A 20,283-nucleotide genomic window follows, 5' to 3' on the forward strand; every position below is an offset into this window, starting at 1 on the left:
CATCACAACCGGAAACAACATTTTAATTTGATTTATTAAGTTTTCTTTAAAAAAATTTTGGGTAATTTACAGTTTTATTGGTCGTTGACTTAATTGCCGGCATATAAAAAGAGTTGGACACCCAGTACTGTAACCCTTATCCTACATCATAGTTTCTTTACCAATAAAGCATCTTGTTTTTAAACTTAAATCAGATCATGAACTGTTTTTCTTTTTAAATTTAATGTTCAGTTATTGATTTACTGCCTCACTGCCAGTGAAGCAAAAAGAAGCAGGAAGAAAACCATTGGACAAACGAGCAGAAATCAGTGAAGGAGCAACATACTGCCCTTCTCCCCACCTGTAACCGTCTTGTAGCTTGAGATTCACTTTCACGTCTTTCCACAGACATGAAGTGATTTACAGTGAAAGCATTAATCATTCACTATTCATCAGCAAAAAAACATGATTTCATGAAATAAATAATGTTGAACACAAGTGCAGATACTCAGGCCCCAATTTTGACTTCCCCCGTCTGGCAGAAAAGGGCAGTTAATATGAGGGGAGCAACTTGCCCCCTCCGATCCCGCTGCATCCTGATATTAACCTGCTCTTTTGAGCAGGTGAACAACACAGCCGTCCCAAGCTATTCTTCCATCTCGATTAAAACCCTATCTAGACTCATCTATTGTTTCTTAACTTGTCCCATTACCATCTCCTTTTGCCTTGCACCATCATCCCTTTTGTCTCTCTTATCTCTCCTGCCTTCCACCCTATCACAGACCTTCCCTTTTGTTCTTTCTTGCCCTCCCCAATTTCCCTGCCCTTGTACTCGCTTAAAATCCTGTTACATCTCTAACTTTTTTCCAGTTCTGACGAAGGGTCATCGACCTGGAAGGTTAACTCTGTTTCTCTCTCCACAGATGCTGCCAGACCTGCTGAGTATGTCCAGCATTTTCTGTTTTTATTTCAGATTTCCAGCACCCGCAGTATTTTACTTTTGTGTTGTTGTAGCCGTCCCAAGCTGGTGCTGCCCTCTTTAACTATGCAGATCGGGCCCGGTGATGCCTTCGGGACCCCGATCTGGTATTTCCGTCCAAAGCTTGAGAGGGCGGAGCAGCGATGGCTTCCCCGTCATGCCCAACCTGTCGGGAGTTGGATCGTGGGCTGGAAGAATTGCTTTTCGGGTTTCCCTGTGGGCCAGCAAGAGCGGGTGTGGCCCTCTGGGCCTCACAAAGAAGCCTCCGGCCTCTCTTGCCCCGAGCTCCCAACATTCCCCTGATCGCATTTGCCCCCGGACAACCACCTCCACTCCCCTGGCCTGTACCACTCAATGCAATGCTGGGGACCGCGAGTCACTGGCTGTGGGCTCCTGCCGGTGATTTTCCGCTCCCACCTGTTGGCATCAGGCCGGGTTTGGGTGTGTTTTCAATGGTAGTCATGGTAACGCGACCAACCCGTTAAGACTCCAGGTCCCCGGGTGCGCCGGACTCTCACAGACCGTACCCCCTTTTTACAAAATGGAACCTCCAGTAGAAACAAGTTGAAGAATGAATCGGAAAATAATCAAACTGCAATCTCCACTTCACTTCACTTTGCGAGCCAGGTTAGGACTACTGCATGCATTTTTTTAAAAGATGGTGGGCCAGACTATTTCCTGTAATTGAACTGGAATGAATTCTTTGTGACAGTGTAGCTGAGAGACACTGCACATAAATGTAGTATTTTATGGCTGGAGGCAGCAGCTTGCTTTGAATTCCTTATCACTGGGCTGAGCAATGAAGGATTCATACTTTGATTTTCACCAGTGGATAGCATCTTCATTCAGGTTCATATTAAGGGATTTGGGAAATGGAAATGGGGTTTAATTTGTGAACAACAAAGTGCTTCTCTGTAGATGTGCAATGCCACTTTTCACATCCTCCACTGATTCATGATCACTCTGGGTAACAGCTGGCACCTGTAATTGAATCCATGGCATCGCAGATGCTATTTTCATTTAAATACTTCTCATACTTGGTGGTCTATTTGGGGCAAATTAACAAAGTCCATATAAAAGTTATTGGTGGGCCTGATAGTCTCTGATGGAAGTACACCTGAATATAGAATTATTATTTCTGATTTTCAGATATTAAATAACAAAGACCTTAAAAAAAATCTATCATCACATATCCTTAAAAGTCATGCCTCAGATTTTCCATTTAAAAAATAACAAAGACCTTAAAAAAAAAATCTATCATCACATATCCTTAAAAGTCATGCCTCAGATTTTCCATTTAAAAAATGTATTTATAGAAGAAAGAAACATAGAAAATAGGTGCAGGAGTAGGCCATTCGGCCCTTCGAGCCTGCACCACCATTCAATATGATCATGGCTGATCATGCAACTTCAGTACCCCATTCCTGCTTTCTCTCCATACCCCTTGATCCCTTTAGCCGTAAGGGCCACATCTAACTCCCTTTTGAATATAGCTAACGAACTGGCCTCAACAACTTTCTGTGGTAGAGAATTCCACAGGTTCACAACTCTCTGAGTGAAGAAGTTTCTCCTCATCTCGGTCCTAAATGGCTTACCCCTTATCCTTAGACTGTGACCCCTGGTTCTGGACTTCCCCAACATCAGGAACATTCTTCCTGCATCTAACCTGTCCAACCCCGTCAGAATTTTACATGTTTCTATGAGATCTCCTCTCATTCTTCTAAATTCCAGTGAATATAAGCCTAGTCGATCCAGTCTTTCTTCATATGTCAGTCCCGCCATCCCGGAAATCAGTCTGGTGAACCTTCGCTGCACTCCCTCAATAGCAAGAATGTCCTTGGAGACCAAAACTGTACACAATATTCAAGATGTGGCCTCACCAAGGCCCTGTACGACTGCCTTGTATTTGCAACTAACAAGAGAAAGATGAATGTCAAGCAGATAAAGATCGCAACACAGGTTAACTGCTTCTTCTCCTGTGTTTTCTACCCCCTCTCGACCCAACTCACAAATGTGTATTACTGATAGGCTCACAATAATTGTTGCAACATTAATCTTAATACATAATAAAACTCTCAGGGTTCCCTACACAATCCCAAAGGCTCACGATTCCATAGAATGTTCGAATGTGATACCTTGTAGAAAGTTCTGCACAGATCAGCCATTTGCAAGTCTTTGCTCTCAAGCATAAAGGTGCCCTTGTGAGAAAATCCAATCTTCAAACCATAAATGACGTCGAACCAATTTGCGAGCACTTCCAATAAGCATGTACACCACCTACATGAAAATGGATCCAGTTCAATACACTTCATCATGAATACTATACACGTGCCTCTGCGGAGCAGTTACACAAACAGTTTTATCCATTCAGTATCAGTATCTTCAGAGTGAAGTGGCAAACATTGAGACAAATAATACATACATTACTTAGTTGTGGAGTTCAGAGACACAGCCTTGAATTTCTATAAGTTGAGGGCACAAGCACCATTTAATGAATGCAGGAAAAAGCTGTAAATAGAGCCATTAAATCAGCATCTGTAGAGAACAAATAAAGTTTAGGTCTGGTGGATTCTTCATCACACCTGGAAGCTGGAATTTTACGTTTGGTTTCAAATAGAACTGAAAAAAAGAAAGGAGAGTGAGAGATGGAGAAAGGAAAAGGGATGAGTTAGGGTCACATCTATAGACAGAACAGAAGTGCTCTGCAAAGCAGTCACCGAACCCACTTTAGGTTTCCCCAGCATAGAAGAGAGCACTCCACGTGCTCAAGTAGAGGAAGTAAATTGCTATCTTACATGGAAGAAGTGCTCGGAGCCCTGAACAATGGTGGAAGGGATGAAGGAACAGGTGTTGCTGCAGCTCCACAGGCAAGTGCAAGGGGCAGGCAGCTGAAAGTCAGGGCGGTGGAAAATTGGTCTTCTGCCGCCCCTCTTAGCGCCCTGGAGGAGCGGCAATGGCGAAGTAAAGCATTTGCAGCCAGGCGGACAGCTTCCAGCGCCCCGTGGGACATTCGGTGCTGATATCGACGGGTGGGGGGGGCTGCGGGGCAGTGCCGCCCGGGGGAGGCGAGCCAGTGTGCAACGCCCCTGGTTGCGACACCGGCTCGATTTTTGGTTGCCGCCTGACCAGTAGCGCTCCGTAGCGTGCCCTGCTGGAAACGCCTGTGAAAGCGGTCGTTCCAAGCTGTAGCGGCCACAGTGAGGTAAATAATGTCGACCTGAGGTAAGTGTGGTTGGATTTTGCATTTGTTTTTTTGTGACTTACGTTGTGGTGGCATGAGCTATGTTTTGGGAACGTTTTTGGTGTTTTTCAGTTTGGCCCCCCCTCCCACCGCCACCAGGCCTCTGTTATGGCGCTTCAACTCGGGAATTTCCCTTGCTCAGCCGGCCTAGCGCCCTAAAAGAAGCATTCAACGCCTCCCTTTAGCGCCCCGCTCCAAACACCGGGCCCAGCTGATGACTTTTGCGGTGGCAGACGCAAAACATTTGCCAGCGCAAAATTTACTGCACCGCCCGAGACACCACCCCAATGGAGGCGCGACCAAATTTCCACCCCAGCGTGTTGAAAAAAGGAGCAATGCATTGGAGGGTAAAACAAGGGGTAGAAATTGACCATGACCAGAGCATGTAGCCTAACCGGGGAGGTCCGAGGCTCACCTGGAATTGGGCCTTAGACAGCGTATGTTTAACTTGAGCAAGCTGCCGGTGCCTGCCTTGCCTCCGCATGCAGACCCCCCATTTTGTCTGCACAAATGCAAGTATGTCCCTGAACGGGACAAGCGGGGTGCAGCAGCGAAGGGGCGGGGCGATTGTGAATACTGTGGAGTCGGGGACCACACCTACTCTGACTGGCTCTGCAGCAACCTTTAGGAAAAATTCTTCAAATTAACACTAGCCTTACATTGGCAGCCACTGCGTAGGGAGCAGTGAATTCTGGAGAATCCTGAGTGGAGCAGGCCCAACACCTCCCTTGCTCATCACAGGACAATATTTTATTTCAGATTTCCAGCATTTACAATTTGAGTTTTTGATCCATCAAGGGCTAGAACCTAAAGTTACTAGTTGATATAAAATGCTGGAAATACTCAGCAGGTCAGACAACATCTATGGAGAGAGAAACAGATTTAACGGGGGGAATTTTTCAGTGGAGGGGGGGGTCAGTGGGCACGGTTGGTGGTGGGTCGGGTGGGAAAATGTTTTTTTTGACTGCAGGTCAGGACCCCACTGTCAACCCGCCACCAGGCACCTTTCCCAGACGTCGGATCTGTCAGTGCTGAACAGACCAAACACTCAGCAGCTGAGGAAGCAATTCAGGTCATTATGACCTTATTAACAGCCCATTTAGAAGTATTTTGAGCTCAGTTTTACATTTTCGGAAAGCACCCACGGGGTCCACACTGCTTGGGGATCACGTCAGCTAAGCAGGTCGGGAGTTGTGTGACCATGGAATCATCTCATTACCTGACAGCTGCAAATGTGCTATAAACGCTCCCATCTCACAACTGTTCACTTTCCAAGCTCAAAAGCTGTTGCTTACTGCATTTGGAACACACATTGAGCTTTATGCAGGCTGCAAGTGTTTTGAGCAAACTCTGTATCCAGTGTCACCTCATTGGAACAACCTCTCTCACCATTGACAGATCACTTCTGTCATCTCAAGTTCAGCTGCCATCTATTACATCAGCATCAGTGCCCTTGAAACTATCTCACCTTGGTCCTCAGAATCCCACCATGATCAGCCCCAACACCAGCAGTACCAGGGACACCAGCAGCACCAACAACACCAACCTTCTCCACAATCACCTGATGCTGCACAGGACACAGGGCATCAGCACCTGACCACATTGCTGCCCGGGACACCAGGACGGTCTTACCATGGCCAGATTTACTTCACTTGTCACTGTACAACCTGGCTGTCACATGATGCACCATGTTGGCACCACCCCACACCAACACCATAAAGCATCCCTACAATGCCCAAGCCATTCCTTTCACATGTATCAGCATTGTACCGTTATGTCCTAAAATTCTATTGATTATGGAACAGTTTCTGCAGAATGGAGGGTGGCAAATGTAACCCCACTATTTAAAAAAGGAGGGAGAGAGAAAACAGGGAACTACAGACCGGTTAGCCTAACATCAGTAGTAGGGAAAATGCTAGAGTCTATTATAAAGGATGTGATCACAGCACACTTAGATAATATCAATGGGATTAGACAAAGTCAACATGGATTTATGAAAGGAGAATCATGTTTGACAAACCTACTGGAGTTTTTTGAGGATGCAACTGATAGAATAGATAAGGGTGGACCAGTGGATGTAGTGCATTTGTATTTTCAGAAGGCCTTTGATAAAGTCCCACATAAGAGGTTAGTGTGCAAAATTAAAGCACATAGGATTGAGGGTAATGTACTGGCATGGATTGAAAATTGGTTAACTGACAGGAAACAGAGAGTAGGAATAAACGGGTCTTTTTCGGGGTACCACAGGGATCAGTGCTTGGGCCCGAGCTATTCACAATATATATAAATGATTTGGATCAGGGAACGAATGTAATATTTCCAAGTTCGCTGATGACACAAAACTAGGTGGGATTGTGAGTTGTGAGGAGAATGCAAAGACGCTGCAAGGCGATTTAGATAGGTTGAGTGAGTGGGCAAACATATGGCAGATGCAGTATAACATGGATAAATGTGAAGTTAGCCACTTTGGTAGGAAAAACATATAGACAAAGTATTATTTAAATGGTGATAGCTTGGGAAATGTCGATGTACAAAGGGACCTGAGTGTCCTTGTACACCAGTCATTGAAAGCAAACATGCAGGTGCAACAAGCAGTTAGGAAGGCAAATGGTCTGTTGGCCTTCATTGCAAGAGGATTTGAGTACAGGAGCAAGGATGTCTTACTACAGTTATACAGGGCCTTGGTGAGACCGCACCTGGAGTATTGTGTGCAGTTTTGGTCTCCTTACCTAAGAAAGTATATAATTGTCATAGAGAGAGTGCAGCGAAGGTTCACCAGACTGATTCCTGGGATGGCAGGACTGACGAATGAGGAGATAGTGGGTTGACTAGGCCTGTATTCATTAGAGTTTAGAAGATTGAGAGGGGATCTCATTGAAATGCAGAAAATTTTGATGGGGTTGGATAGACTGGATGCGAGGAGGGTGTTTCCCCTGGCTGGGAAGTCTAGAACAAGGGGTCACATTCTCAGGATACGGGGTCGGAAATTTAGGACCGAGATGAGGAGAAATTTTTTCACTCAGAGGATGGTGAACCTGTGGAATTCTCTACCACAGAAGGCCGTGGATGCTAAGTGACTGAATATATTTAAGAAGGAAATAAATAGATTTCTAGACACAAAAGGCATCAAGGGGTGTCGGGAAAAAGCAGGAATATAGTGTTGAGATAGAGGATCAACCATGATCATATTGAATGGTGGTGCAGGCTCGAAGGGCCGAATGGCCTACTACTGCTCCTATTTTCTATGTCTCACCATTCACTGGAACTTACTAAGCCACTTCCAAAGATGCACACATATCTGTCCAAGAATGCAAAGTGTTGAAAATAAAGGTTTCTAGGTTTGACTCCACATTAACAGAAACTTTACATGAACATTGCATAAAATGCCCAAGTGTCTACCCTTGTGTGTTGTTAGTTGGTATGATTGCATTAGGATGAGGGAGAGTGTGAGGGGTGGCTAGTGAGATGGGGAAGTGATAATGTAGATAGAGAGAGAGGGATGAGGGGAGGTGCAAGGTAAGTTGGTGTGATTAAGGATGTGCAGGAGTAGGGTAGGGAAGGTAGAGTGATGGGGATGTGATGAGTGGCACAGCAGGATGAGGTTGAGTGTGGCTTTGCAGTAACGTTTTGTGACCTACTGAGATAATTGAAAGGTTTGCACCACTGCAGCCTGGTCCTCCTGACGACATCCCTGCTCATGTCCTCCTGTGCAATGTGCAACCAGGCTGAGTTGATCTCCTGGGGAGGTCGCTTCCATCCATGGGAAGGAAAGAGGACCTCCCTGCATGCTATGACTCCATAATCACATGGAGGGAGTCATGGGAGAACCTGGGTGCAGCCCTGTGCCTTTGATCAGTGCTTGTCAGTGTTTGCAGCACCTCAATGCTGTAGAACACGGACAACACAAATGTCAAAATAAATTTGCGCAGGGTCCTTTTAAGGAAACTGGCTGATGACGTGTTATCAAATGATGTCATCAGACCCGCTTCCTTCAATTGGCCGGTAAACGCTGCTTAATGAGCTGGAGCCGGCGGACGAGCCCCGATGTTGCCCGTCAAGGACCTGCTGAGGGTGGAGGAAATCACAGTCAATGCTTCAGGACAATGACCTTTCATCAGAACTGGAAAAGGTGAGAGATGTACCAGGTTTTAAGCAGGGGAAGAGGGGGAGGGGTAAAAAGCAAAAAGGGAAGGTCTGTGATAGAGTGGAGGGCAGGAGCGATTAAATGACAACAGGGATAATGGTGTAAGGCGAAAGGAGATGATAATGGAGCAAGTAAAGAAATAAAAGATGAGTCTAGTGGAGATGTAAATGGTACAGAAAAATCATTTTCAACACCCGCTGTCCGAAAAAATGGGAACGGTGGTTATGATCTGAAATTGTTCAACTCCATTTTGAATCTGGAAGGTTGTAAAGAGCCCGATTGAAAGTTGAAGTGCTGTTCGTCAAGCTTCTGTTCAACTTCATTAGAACAGTGTAGGAGGCCGAGGACATATGAACTTCAGAAATACGAGTAGGAGTAGGCCATTCGGCTCTTCAAGCCTGCTCCGCCATTCAATAAGATCATGGCTGATCTTCTACCTCATCTCCAGCATCGCGCACTATCCCCATAAATCTTGATTCCCTTAGTATCTAAAAATCTATCGATCTCTGTCTTGAATATATTCAACGACTGAGCATCCACAGCCCTTTGGGGTAGAGAATTCCAATGATTCACAACCCTTCGAGGGAAGAAATTTCTCCTCACCTCAGTCCAAAATGGCTGAATGGTTTTTCTGAGACTGTGATGCCTAGTTCTAGACTCCCCAGCCAGGAGAAACATCCTCCCAGTATCTACCCTGTGAAGCCCTTCAATAATTTTATATGTTTCAATAAGATCACCTCTCATTCCTCCAAATTCTAGGGAATATAGGCCTAGTCCACTCAATCGCTCCTCATAGTACAATCCCCTCCTCTCAGGAATCAGTCGAGTGAACCTTTGTTACACTCCCTCTAAGGCAAGTGTATCCTTCCTTAGGTAAGGAGACCAAACTGTACACAGTGCTCCAAGTGCTCACCAAGGCCCTATATAATTGTAGTAAGACTTCTTTACTCTTTTACTCCAATCCTTTTGTAATAAAGGCTAACATACCACTTGCTTTCCTAATTGCTTGCTGTACCTGCATGTTAACTTTCTATAATTCGTGTACAAGGACACCCAGGCCCCTCTGAATACCAACATTTCACAGTTTCTCACCATTTAAAAAATATTCTGCTTTTCTATTTTTCCTATCAAAATGGAAAACTTCACGCTTCTTCACATTATATTCCATCTGCCATGTTCTTACCCAAAACCTAACCTCTGTATATCTCTTGGTTGCATCATTGAGTCCTCCTCACAGCTTACTTTCCCACCCAACTTTGTATTGACAGAGAGGTCCGAGTGGGAGTAGAGCAGGGAATTAAAGTGACAGGCGATCAGTAACTCAGAGTCACACTTGTGGGCTGAACGGAGGTGTTTCGCAAAGTAATCACCCAATCTGCGTTTGGTCTCCCCAATGTAGAGGAGACCACACCGTGAGCAGCGAATACAGTATACTAAATTGAAAGAAGTACAAGTAAATCAATGTTCCACCTGGAAGGAGTGTTTGGGGCCCTGGATGGTGGGAAGGGAGGAGGTAAAAGGGAAGGTGTTCCATCTCCTACGTTTGCATGGGAAAGTACCATGGAAAGGGGAGGGAGTGTTGTGGGTGATTGGACCAGGGTGTAGCGGAGTGAACGGTCCCCTTGTAATGCTGAAAAGGGGAGGGGAAGATATGTTTGGCAACAGGCTGGAGGTGGTGGACGTGGTGGAGGTTGATCCATTGAATGTGGAGGCTGGTGGGATGGAAGATAAGGAAAAAGGGAACCCTATCATGGTTTATGGAAACATAGAAACATACAAAATAGGTGCAGGAATAGGCCATTCAGCCCTTTGAGCCTGCACCACCATTCAATAAGACCATGGCTGATCATTCACCTCAGTACCCCTTTCCTGCTTTCTCTCCATACCCCTTGATCCCCTTAGCCGTAAGGGCCATATCTAACTCCCTCTTCAATATATCCAATGAACTGGCATCAACAACTCTCTGCGGTAGGGAATTCCACAGGTTAACAACTCTCTGAGTGAAGAAGTTTCTCTTCAACTCAGCCTTAAATGGCCTACCCCTTAACCTTAGACTATGTCCCCTGGTTCTGGACTTCTCCAACATCGGGAACATTCTTCCTGCATCTAACCTGTCCAGTCCCGTCAGAATTTTATATGTTTCTATGAGATCCCCTCTCATCCTTCTAAACTCAAGTGAATACAGGCCCAGTCGATCCAATCTCTCCTCATATGTCAGTCCTGCCATCCCGGGAATCAGTCTGGTGAACCTTCGCTGCATTCCCTCAACAGCAAGAACGTCCTTCCTCAGATTAGGAGACCAAAACAATTCCAGGTGAGGCCTCACCAAGGCCCTGTACAACTACAGTAAGACTTCCCTGCTCCTATACTCAAATCCCCTAGCTATAAAGGCCAACATACCATTTGCCTTCTTCACCGTCTGCTGTACCTGTATGCCAACTTTCAATGACTGATGTACCATGACACCCAGGTCTCGTTGCACCTCCCCTTTTCCTAATCTGCTCCCATTCAGATAATATTCTGCCTTCGTGTTTTTTCCATCAAAGTGGATAACCTCACATTTATCCACATTATACTACATCTGCCACGCATTTGCCCTGCGGCACCCCACTAGTCACTGCCTGCCATTCTGAAAAGAACCCGTTTATCCCAACTTTCTCTGCTTTCTTTCTGCCAACCAATTCTCTATCCACGTCAGTATATTACCCCCAATACCATGTGCTTTAATTTTGCACACCAATCTCTTGTGTGGGGCCTTGTCAAAAGCCTTTTGAAAGTCCAAATACACCACATCCACTGGTTCTCCCTTGTCCACTCTACTAGTTACATCCTCAGAAAATTCTAGAAGATTTGTCAAGCAGGATGTTCCTTTCATAAATCCATGCTGACTTGGACCGATCCCATCACTGCTTTCCAAATGTGCTGCTATTTCATCATTAATAATTGATTCCAACATTTTTCCCACTACTGATGTCCGGCTAACCAGTATTTAACTATCCTTTTTCTCTCTCCCTCCTTTCTTAAAAAGTGGTGTTACATTAGCTACCCTCCAGTCCATAGGAACCGATCCAGAGTCGATAGACTGTTGGAAAATGATCACCAATGTATCCACTATTTCTATGGCTACGTCTTTAAGTACTCTGGGATGCAGTCTATCAGGCCCTGGGGATTTATCGGCCTTCAATCCCATCAATTTCCCTAACATAGTTTCCCGCCTAATAAGGATTTCCTTCAGTTCCTCCTTCTCACTAGGCCCTCGGTCCCCTAGTATTTCCGGAAGGTTATTTGTGTCTTCCATTTCTTTGTTACCCATTATAAATTCACCTGCAAGGGACCTACGTTTGTTTTCACTAATCTTTTTCTCTTCATTTATCTATAGAAGCTTTTGCAGTCAGTTTTTATGTTCCCAGCAAGCTTCCTCTCATACTCTATTTTCCCCCTCCTAATTAAACCCTTTGTCCTCCTCTGCTGTATTACAAAATTCTCCCAATCCTCAGGTTTGCTGCTTTTTCAGCCCAATTTATATGACTCTTCCTTGGATTTAACACTAACCTTAATTTCCCTTGTTAGCCACGGTTGAGCCACCTTCCCCGTTTTATTTTTACTCCAGACAGGGATGTACAATTGTTGGAGTTCATCCATGTGATCTTTAAATGTCTGCCATTGCCTATCCACTGTCAACCCTTTAAGTATAATTTGCCAGTCTAACTATTCATGTCTTATACCATCGAAGTTACCTTTCCTTAAGTTCAGGACCCTAGTCTCTGAATTAACACTGTCACTCTCCATCTTAATAAAGAATTCTACCATATTATGGTAACTGTATTATGGATTGAAGCACTGTGCCCAGTGCTAAACGTGCTGCTGGTTGGCTCAGCGCTCAACAGGAGGCCCAATATCATGGGAAATTTGCTCTGTATTTAACGGTTGCCTGCAGAATAAAAGGCTGACTGCACTTCTTAAAGGGAGGTGCTTTATGAGAGATGTCCATATGATCACTGTCTTCCTGCTCTTCCACCAGTGCGAGGCCAGGTGACAGTACTTGGCTATCTGAAAGAAGAAAGGCACAACGGTAAGCTCGTAAATCAGAAGAGATTGTGGGGTGAGGGGGAAGTGGGATATGAGAAGGAGGTTTCGGTCGGAGGATACCGTCGTCTTGGATAGCGTCAGCCCCGCCACTGGCTAACGGCTCATCGATTGCCCTCCCAAGAATGACCAGTACCGTCTCCTCCATGGGGGAAAGATTATGCCGGTGCACCTGTGCCCCTTCATGTAGCCCCACTGGATCTGATTGTGAGCCACCTTGTTCTGCAAGAGAAAGAGAATTGTGTCAGTGAGTGTGGTGCAATGTGTTTGGGGGATGTGCCTGTCATGGTTGAATAGCTGGCAGTTATTTCAAGCTGTTAGATGTGAGTGTGAGGTTTGCAGCAGTGGTAAGTGTGTGAGGGTGAGGTGAAGCTATGAATGTGAGGTATGAGTCATGTTAGGTAAAGATTGTGGTTTGGTGAGTGATGGGGATGTGATGCATTGAGCAGTGTGTGAGGCTAGTGATGCAGATGATGGCTATGGCATTTGAAGATGAATTCACTGGCCTTGACCACTCATGTGATGTCATTAAAATTCTTCCTGCACTGCACACAGGTCCTCGGGGCTACACTGCTGGCATTGACAGCTATGACTATCTGTTCCCATTGCCTTTTCTGCATTTGTCCGGAGGGCCTCCTGGCCCCCTGTGGAAACAGGACCTCTCTCCTCCTGTCCACCTCCTGCACTAAGGCCTCTAGTGCGATAGCCAAGAACCTTGTTGCCTGCTCTCTCCCCTGTTGTGACATCATTAGTTGTTTTTCACTGTCATCCCCAGCCAGTTCAATGAGCTTTAAGAGGTGCAGACTGTCTTTAAGAGGTGCAGACTGCCTTTAAGTAGTGCAGGCTAGATTTAAGTGGTGCCAATCTTGCACGAACTTGGGCTCCCTGCTGAGCATTCAGCCACTCAGCAGCACGTTCAGCACTGGGCTTAACGCCTCAATCATGGTAATCGGCAGGCAGCACGAAGTACACGGACTGCCTGCAGTCCTTTCAATGGACACAGGGTGATCGTGCATCACGATCCCTGTGCCCATTTTCAGGAGAAAACCAATTTCTCGGCATTGATGTTTATAAAATGTTTTAGGGTTCAATTTAATGTTGCCTGCTAATCTTTTCTCATAACCTCTCTTTGCCTTTCATATTAACTTTTTAAATTTCTTCTTGTACTTTCCATAATCTTCCTTGGCATTCATTGAATTTTGGTCATGATATTTGTCATAAGCCTCCTGTTTTATTTTAACATGTATTTCACTTGTCATCCAGGGCACATTAGCTTTGCATGCTGTACCTCTTCCCTTCAATGGAATATGCCTAGTTTGAGTCTGAATGTCCTCCATTGCTCCATTACTGCTTTACCCTGCAATCACTTTTTCCAAACTACCTCTGCTTAAATAACTGAAATCAGCTCCTCCATAATTGAGCTTATATTGTAGTTCACAAATACAACCTGTCTCAGTCACTATCTCACTTTGACACGACTGAAAGCCTCTCCATGCCTTTGTCACCTCCAGGCTCAACCTTTTCAATGTACTTGTGATATTTTAAGGTTTTGTTTTGACTATTTTGCCACAGAAGGATTTGGGACTTTCAAAGTTACTTTTGTTTTGAAGAAAAATATATTCACGCAGGTTTACAGGAAAGGCACTGAGACCAAAGGTGGTTAAAGTGATAATGAGCTTAGTCTTTAAAGTTATTTTGCCAAAGAGAGTGAATAATAAGCAATTCAGTAGCTTGCCTCAGTAATTCATAAACACCTTACAATTACGGGGTGAAATTCATTATCGCCCCGTTTAAGGTTAGTAACAGTTGGGAAGTGCGAAACGTCGCAGCAAGCGCTACAGATTCGCCCTCTCAAAAAATTCAGGTTACTGCTCCTGGAAGGAAGTGGAATGCTAAATCAAGCGATTCACTTACTTCTTGGAGCACTAACGGGACGGATAACTCAGCAGTGCTGCACACTGGGCCGTGCAGCACTGCCACGTACAACGGGACCTTCCCTCCCTTAAAGGGAAGGGCCCACGCTGCAGACTCTGTGAATTAAAAAGGGACCTACCTGGACCATGATGGAGCAGGGGTGCCACATGATCAGCCCGGCAGTCGAGCAGAGTGCTGGGCTGAGCGATCGCGGCAAGGACCCCGTGAAGAATACAACGAAAAGCAAGCTAAGTGCTTTTTTTTATTTTCCATCGCCCATTTTGTCATTAAATTTTGGCCCGGTAGTGGCCGGCCGCCAGATTTTGCCCGGCGCAGCTGCAGGGGACGAAAGTGAATTCAGGGCCAGGGCACCAATGGAGCGATGCGAGCGCCGATGACGTCACGATCTCCAGGCGCAGGAGATCGGGGCGCAAAGCCATAGCGCCGCCGCTCAACTCCCGTCCAATATGGCGGGTGTCGTTGCCAGCGCCGCGCCCGGATGGTAAGGAATTTGTGCCCCGTTAGCGCCCAGAGAGTTGGGAACTCCCTCCTCTGGAGCACTCAGGAGAAGGTTGTACGGCATTGCGCCTCCTCTTGGGCTGTGAACACAGAGAAATTAAAAAAACACAGAGACAGGCAAGCAGTCAGTGTTTTTAAAGAGAAAGCTACGAGGGCAAGCTTTTGCCAAACTCAGGAAGTTAGAAAGCAAGCAAACATTTAGAAGTTATTTTAGGTCAAGCAAGCCAATCCACTGATGTGAGGAAACATAGTAGCCTACAAATTGGGCCACGTAGCATCTATTTTTCAGGCCGTCAATGCAGCCACCAAAATGGCAGGAAGGAAGTGCGCACATTTCTGACCATCAGTGTGCTGCCCGCCACATTGGGTAAGGATAAACAAGAGGTGTCCTTTAGCCATGCCTGAAGCATGCCTGCGTTAGAACCACACTGCAAGATTGGTTTGCCCTGAAACAGCGAATCCATCGCAGGCTGCACTCAGGAAAACTAACCTTACACAATGCCTGCCAACAAAAAAGAAGAGCACTCGTGAATCTGGACGGCACGAGTGCTCCTCCCGACCTCACGTTTTAGGACCCTCCCGATTGCTGCCGAGGCCACCCCAGCCCTAAGATCCCCGAGATCCCCTCCCCCCCCCCACCCCCCGCCGAGATCCCCGATCTCCCTCCCTCTCACCGCCCCCCCCACCCCCCCCCCCCCCAAGTACCCGATCAAGGCCCCACTGCCAAGATTCCCGGTCTCCCTACCTCCCCGAACCCCCTCAAATCCTGCGACCTCCCCCAGAGTCCCGCGACCTCCCCAACACCCTCACTTACCTATGTGCCAATGCAGAGCTAGCAGTGGCTCGATCTTAGTGCACTTTTCTTCCTTCAGCTCCTCCCGCAGTGCCATCTTCAATGTGCTGTGATCCGGGACCCAACATCCCGGACTCCTTGGATCTCACCATTCTGCATTCTCCAAAAATGGATTCCCAAATTCCTAGGTCAGTGTTTTCATGCAAAGACAAGTTGTACTGATTGAACGAAACCAGTTCAATTATATTTATCTGAACTCATCTTATCAAATATTTTCTTCTACTGCCTTTGAAAGCATTGCAGAGGGGCAGGTGGGCGTATGTGGAAAAGACATGAATATTCACTTCAGATCACGAGGATACTATAGCTGCACCCCAGAGTTACAGGCAACATTCTTGTAAATCTCCTCTGCACCCTTTCCAATGCAATCACATCTTTCCTGTAATGTGGTGACTAGAACTGCACACAGTACTCCAGCTGTGACCTAACCAGTGTTTTATACAGTTCATGCATATCGTTCTTGGTCTTGTATTCCATGCCTCGTCTAATAAAGGCAAGTATTCCATATGCCTTCTTAACCACCTTATCTATTTCTCCTGCTACCTTTAGGGATCTGTGGACCTGCACTCCAAGGTCCCTTTGTTCCGCTACACTTTTCAGTGTCGTGCCATTTAGTGTGTCAGACCTTGCCTTGTTAGACCTCCCCAAATGCATTACCTCCCACTTATCTGGATTGAATTCCATTTGCCACTGTTCGGCCCACCTGACCAGTACATTGATATCTTCCTGCATTCTGCAGTTTTCTTCTTCATTATCAAACACACAGCCTATTTTAGTATCATCTGCAAACTTCTTAATCATAACCCCAACATTCAAGTCCAAGTCATTGATATGTACCACAAAAAGCAAGGGACCCAGCACTGAGCCCTGTAGAACCCCACTGGATACAGCCTTCCAGTCACAAAAACACCCATCAACCATTACCTTTTGCTTCCTGCCTCTGAGCCAATTTTGGATCCAACTTGCCACTTTGCTCTGGATCCCATGTGGGACCTTATCAAAAACTTTGCTACAATCCATATACACTACATCATATGCACTGCCCTCATCGACCCTCCTGGTTACCTCCTCAAAAAATTAAATCAAGTTAGTCAGATATGACCTTCCCTTAACAAATCTGTGCTGACTGTCGTTGATTAATCCGTCTTTCAAAATGGTCTTTCCAAATGAAGAATTAACCTATCCCTCAGGATTTTTTCCAATACTTTTCCCATCACTGAGGTTAGGCTGACTGGCCTGTAATTACTCTGTCTATCCCTTTCTCCCTTTTTAAACAAAGGTACAACATTAGCAGTCCTCCAGTCCTCTGGCACCATACCTATAGCCAGAGAGGATTGGAAAATGATGGTCAGAGCCTCTGCTATTTCCTCTTTTGCTTCTCTTAACAGCCTGGGATACATTTCATTCGGGCCTGGGGATTCATCCACTTTCAAAGCTGCTAAGCTATTTAATACTTCCTCTCTCACTATGTTTATCTCATCTAATATTGCACACTCCTCCTCCCTCATTGCAAAGTCTGCATCGCCCCTCTCTTTTGTGAAAACAGATGCAATTTTTCATTAAGATTCATACCCACATCTTCTGCCTCCACACACAGATATCCGTTGTCTTTAATGGGCCTCATTCTTTCTCTAGTTATCCTCTTGCTCTTAATGTATTTATAAAACATCTTTGGGTTTTCCCTGATTTTACTTGCCAACATTCTTTCATGCTCTCTCTTTGCTTTCCTGATATCTTTTTTAATTGCACCCCTGCATTTCTTATACTCCTCTCGAGTCTCTGCAGTATTGAGTTCTCGGAATCTATCATAAGCTTTCTTTATCTTACCCTGTATGTCCCTTGACATCCAGGGAGCTCTTGATTTGTTAGCCCTGTCATGTTTGTAACCTCACATAACTGTAATCTTTATGTAACAACACTGTACACTGTAACACCTGAGAAATGCACACCTTGATCACAGGGGGTGAATTTGTCGGAGACACTCCTCACCTGGTCATCCAAGTATATAAAGGGAGGTCCCACGCAGGGTCATCACTTCTTGGTCCTATGAATAAAGGTACAGGTCACAGAGTGACCTTGTCTCCAGTATGTGCCTCGTGTTGATTTGCTGTAGTGTGTAAGGACACAACAAGCCCCAACCTTTTTTTTAATGGACATACTTGCTCTGTACCCTCAGGATACTTGAGTCAGACCTCTCAGCAACTGAGACACCCTTATGTGATGGTTGGTGCGAATCCTGCTGCAAGGGAGAGGGCCACACGGTTTAATAATGTGGAGCTGGAGACATTGGTGGGGGTAGTGGAGAGAAGGAGCGAGTCGCTGTTCCCTCCATCGGGAAGGAGGTTATCTCCACAGGTTTTCAGGGCCATGTGGCGAGAGGAGGCCCAGTAGGTATCGGCCAGCACAGCAGTAGACAGAACCTTCACACAGTGCCGAAAGAAATTCAACGACCTGAGTCGGGTGGTGAAGGTGAGTACATGCTTCCACACCTCCTGCCTCTGAGCCGCAGTCTGTGCGCACTGTGCAAAGCGGCACTTCCCCACCAGTCAATCACCAAACATCTGCAGCTACTCACACTCACATCCTCATCGCATGCCTTGCCTGCATTCACAGCTATTCAACCATGGCACGCATATCTATCATATGCATTGCTGGACTCTTACTCACACAAGTTCCTTTCTTTTGCAGGCCAAGATGGCACATAACAGAAAGGAGCAGCAGCGGACTGGAGGGGGGGAAACCTGAACTGCGGCCGCTGTCTGACCTTGAGGAGCGAGTGCTGGGGCTCATTGGCCCGACGTGGTTAGCACTGTGGCCGGCAGAGACGTCAACCCTTTGTGGGGGCAACAATGGTATCTTTATCCCCTCTCCTTTTCTCAACCCACTTCCCCCTCACACCAGAAGGCTTTCTCACTATCCAGCTCCTCATACTGTCTGCATTCCTTGCTCCATTCTTGCCTCACTGCCCTCACCTTAATGGACTCCTATGCCATTTATGCTTTCAGATAACCAGCCAGCATATGTGGAGTGTGCACCTGAGCCCCCCAACACAGTCAGGAGGGAGAGGAAGAGGAGGAGGAGGAGGAGCCGGAGCCGAGCACTGCATCATTGCTTCTCTCACCTTCAGGCACCAGCTCAGATACTGGCACTGCACGTTCGTTAGTGGATAGGTTAGTAGAGCGGTCTGCACTGGGTGATGCACCGGGGTCTAGCAGGCAGCAGCTAGGCCAAGGGGAAAGGGAACCTCGGGAGCTATCTCCCCGGAGGACAAGTACGCACGTGAGTTCTGCTGCACAGGACTCAGATGAGGACCTCAATGGGGAGGCATTCACACAAAGGATGATGGCCAAGCACTCTGATATCATAGGTGCAATGGCAAGGGTGCTCGAGAGCCTCTCGGCACTGGTAAGGAGTGTGGAAGAGTCTGCACCTCCAGCATTGCACAGAGCTCTGCGCACACCATAGAGCCCATCTCTGCCAGTCTGCAGACGATGGTGGTGTTGTAGGGCACTTTCAAAGGCAAAGGCACCTGCTGAATATATGTATGCATGTGTAAAATGGTAGCCAGATATAAAATGGCTGCCAGGGATTCCGCAAAGCACTAGGGGAATTCAGCTAACAGTTAGCTTGACTACATTTTTGGGTAGCTGATGACACTACAGGAACACTGGAAAGGACGATCTCAGCAGAACTTCCTTAATCCACAAACCACAGACAAGATGTCCTAGCAGAATACTGAACAAAGAAATTCCTGTGACTGTGTAAGGATAAGGAGATTAGGCGCAAGCAGAACCCAAGGACTGTAGAGATAAGGGGGTCTGGAGAATATCACGAGGCCATGAGTAAGCCCCAGCGAAACATGAGATGATCACACAGTCCCCTGGTGCCTGGGGGCCAATTCCATTGGCCCAGTGGAATCAATTTGTAATTTATAGTCGTTATGATTTGATTGTGTCCAGCCGACATGGGCTGAGTAATTGTAATGAACTATTGTAAAACATATAAATATCAATGAATTTCTTTGTTCGGTGGGGTAGAGTGCCTGGAGTTGGACCAGAGGCTCTCTCCCCGCCGACGTAATAAAGGCCGTTTTGATGTTGGAACCGACCCAGAGTGTCGAGTGATTCTTCCGGGAAAACATTCGCGCTAATAGTGGATTACTAGAGAGACTGTGGGGACCCAGACCTTATGAGTTGTTTGATGGGCGATGTTGCAGCTTCCTCTGCAACACAGGCAGAAGCAACGCAATGTTTTGATACAGAGCATGGTTGGTGCCATTGAGTCTCAGGCTGCTCTTGTGCAGTCTCAGCTGGATGTTACGCGTGCTCTGACTGCTGCCATCGATGCATGGTCCACCACAGTCCACCGGGGATCTCACGGTGTTGCAGCAGCCCAACAAACTGTGCTCCAGCAAAGTGGGTGACAAAATTAGACGTCATTAGAATGCAGGTAGATGATTGGTGGAATCTCTTGAAGTGTGGTGGAGCCTAGTGGAGGGGTCGGGACCCAGGAGCAGGAGTAGGAGAAGCAGAGGACGGAAGCGGAGAGAAGCAGCGGTCGGAAGCGGC

General features: G+C 46.4%; 1 long non-coding RNA gene across 1 annotated transcript in view; it reads left to right on the plus strand.

The window, feature by feature from the left end:
- Positions 1-1,464: 1,464 nt before the first annotated feature.
- LOC139225862 (uncharacterized) overlaps positions 1,465-20,283 on the plus strand; it is a 141,027-nt gene continuing 122,208 nt past the window's right edge. Inside the window, exon 1 of the long non-coding RNA XR_011587167.1 lies at positions 1,465-1,585. This is a non-coding gene — a long non-coding RNA (uncharacterized lncRNA). The remainder of the gene's footprint in view (positions 1,586-20,283) is intronic.

This window comes from Pristiophorus japonicus, chromosome 15 (genome assembly GCF_044704955.1).
Source record: "Pristiophorus japonicus isolate sPriJap1 chromosome 15, sPriJap1.hap1, whole genome shotgun sequence".
Classification (NCBI taxonomy): Eukaryota; Metazoa; Chordata; class Chondrichthyes; family Pristiophoridae; genus Pristiophorus; species Pristiophorus japonicus.